Source organism: Etheostoma spectabile, chromosome 15, assembly GCF_008692095.1.
Source record: "Etheostoma spectabile isolate EspeVRDwgs_2016 chromosome 15, UIUC_Espe_1.0, whole genome shotgun sequence".
In the NCBI taxonomy this organism is placed as follows: domain Eukaryota; kingdom Metazoa; phylum Chordata; class Actinopteri; order Perciformes; family Percidae; genus Etheostoma; species Etheostoma spectabile.
This window is the reverse complement of record NC_045747.1, coordinates 35,043,604-35,046,058: the sequence shown is the minus strand read 5'-3', so window position 1 is coordinate 35,046,058 and position 2,455 is coordinate 35,043,604. Positions and strand designations below refer to the sequence as shown.

Sequence of the window (2,455 nt, the reverse complement as noted above, 5' to 3'; positions counted from 1 at the left end):
TCACTAAACCTGCTTTCTGAAACGGACCACAGGAGGAAAATTCTTGTATTTTTGAGTTCCTTGCTAATTATGATTACTGTCGCTGTGTGATTGTCACAAACAAGCAATATGCACTCTTCTATATGTGTGTGTGTGTTTGTGTGTGTGTGTGTGTGTGTGTGTGTGTGCGTGCGTGCCTATTTGTAGGGTAAGACTGAGGACATGTAACAAAACCATAGACTGTACAAATACAGTCTATGAACAAATAAAGTTGTGTCGTAGCTTTTGCGTTTGTGTTTTAGCTTTTGCGTAAGTGTTATAGCTTTTGTGTTTGCGTTGAACCATTTCGGCAACCGTAGGCTAAGGCTTACGGGAACAATGTTGCAAAAAGTTGTAGCTAAGGCTAAGCAACAACAAAATACTTTTTATTTGTACCCTCTTTTCAAAACCCTTTTAACCCCAGCTCAACACATATGTATAATAGAACAACTGCTGTTTCCTAAAATAGTTCCTCATTCAAATTCCTCAAAGAGGAAAAAAAGATTGTTCAGAAGTGGCTAAATTACATTAGCATAAACTATCAAGCAAGTAATGTCCTGCATGGAAAAAACTCCTCTCCTCTTACAGGAATAATGTTTGCTCATGCATAGATTCTGTGGCATGAGGACGCAAGATAAATATATATATATAGATAGATATATATATATGTACATACATATATGCATATGTACACACACACACACACACACACACACACACACACACACACACACACACACACAGTAGCCTACATATTAGATGATCATACAGGCTCTGTAAAGAAGTTTCTCTGAAGCCTATAGAAAGGCCTTTCAATGGGAAGCTCATTCCACACCTCCTTGTGAGTCCATGTGCGTAGAGACAAGAAGGAACATTATGTACTTTCTGTAACACAAGTGGCTTCCTGTGCACAAACCCAGCATATGAGAATAAATTCAGAAAACAAAACCCATGAAAACCTACCTATCTGCAGATGGGATGTCTTGGTCCTGAGTTAGACAGCTCAAACAGGGCCTAAGAAGGTTGTGCAGAAAATGTCAATTCAGTGTGCTGCAACAGCTCTGGTGATATCACTGAAAGGGGGTGTGTTACTCTAGGTTTATGGCCGTGTGTGCATGTGTGTGCATGTGTGGTATGTGCACTGTAAGGGGCTGAAACACAGCCTGTGGGGGGGGGGGGGGTAAGAAGAAGAAGAAAAAAGAATGGTTAGCAAGCTTGGGTGGAGAAAGCAACAGACTAAAAAAGAAGATATGCCTGTTTGAGATTCCATGAGGGTTATACAAATCTATAGACACTGGGATGGGGGAAGGGCTTTACTGTCTGATGTAACATACATGTCTGCCTGGCTGTGGAGTACTGTGGCAAGGCAAGGTCAACATCTTGAATGCATTGAAAACAGCACTTAAGTGAAAGTATGTAAGTATGATCAAGAAAATGTACTTAGAGTATTAAAAGTAAATGTACTTACTGCAGAAAAATCCTCACCTTTTAGAAACTAGAAAGGATCCAAAGAGTTCCGTCAATCAACTAAGGGTTTAATCGGCTAATCATTTCAGCTGGACTTGTAAGTCTTTCTGTAGTTTAATTTATAATAAAACTTAACATTTTAAAAAAACTTTAAAAAAAGATGTGCATAAATCCTTATTTGTAAAGTAAATCTGGAATAGGAATGTAGTGGAGTAAAAAAGTACAATATTTCTCTCTGAAATACAGTGGGGTAGAAGTAGAAAGTGGCATAAAAAGAAAAAAAGAAAATAATTGAAGAACAAGGACTTCAAATTTGTACTTAAGTACAGAACTTGAGTAGATGTACTTAGTTACATTCCACCACTGTGTAAGACAAGACCAGGAAGTGGGCGGGGGTTGGACATCTGTTTGAGGACACTATAACTTGCAGGTTCAGAGCCTTCTTCAAAGTCCGTGTGTAGGTGACACACATGGCAGACCTGTTGCGCATGTCTTCAGTATGTTGTGCAGCAGTGCAAATGTTTGAAACGGGCATCATGGGAAATATACAGTACACATGGTGACCTCACGGCTCCTATACAAGATGATCTCTGTCCGTGTGCCGACCTTGAGAAGAGAGTTGATGTGTAACTTTCTGAACAATGATTCACTTAACTCTAATGTTCTGTTTAGGGTCCTCTTTAACAGCTGAAAAAACACAACTTTATAATGTTTCATTCATTTATGCTTCATGACTTAGTATATGATTTTGAACTAAAGACATGTTTCAGAAGTTGGACGTCTATGATGAGGGTCATGATACTGCAGACATTTTCATGGGGCAATTCTGGTTGCTAAGCTATTTATTGGTGTGATTTTTTATTTCTATGGTGTTTCTTAGTGTTTGTGCAAAGTTTAGATTTGTAGGAATTGTTGTAGTTTTATATGTGATGGTACTTGCTGCTATATATATATATATATATATATATAT

The 2,455-nt window shown here is 38.2% G+C and overlaps 1 long non-coding RNA gene across 1 annotated transcript in view; it reads right to left on the bottom strand.

The window, feature by feature from the left end:
- LOC116703330 (uncharacterized) overlaps positions 1–1,140 on the bottom strand; it is a 17,057-nt gene extending 15,917 nt beyond the window's left edge. Inside the window, exon 1 of the long non-coding RNA XR_004335401.1 lies at positions 982–1,140. This is a non-coding gene — a long non-coding RNA (uncharacterized LOC116703330). The remainder of the gene's footprint in view (positions 1–981) is intronic.
- Between the last annotated feature and the right edge of the window lie 1,315 nt (positions 1,141–2,455).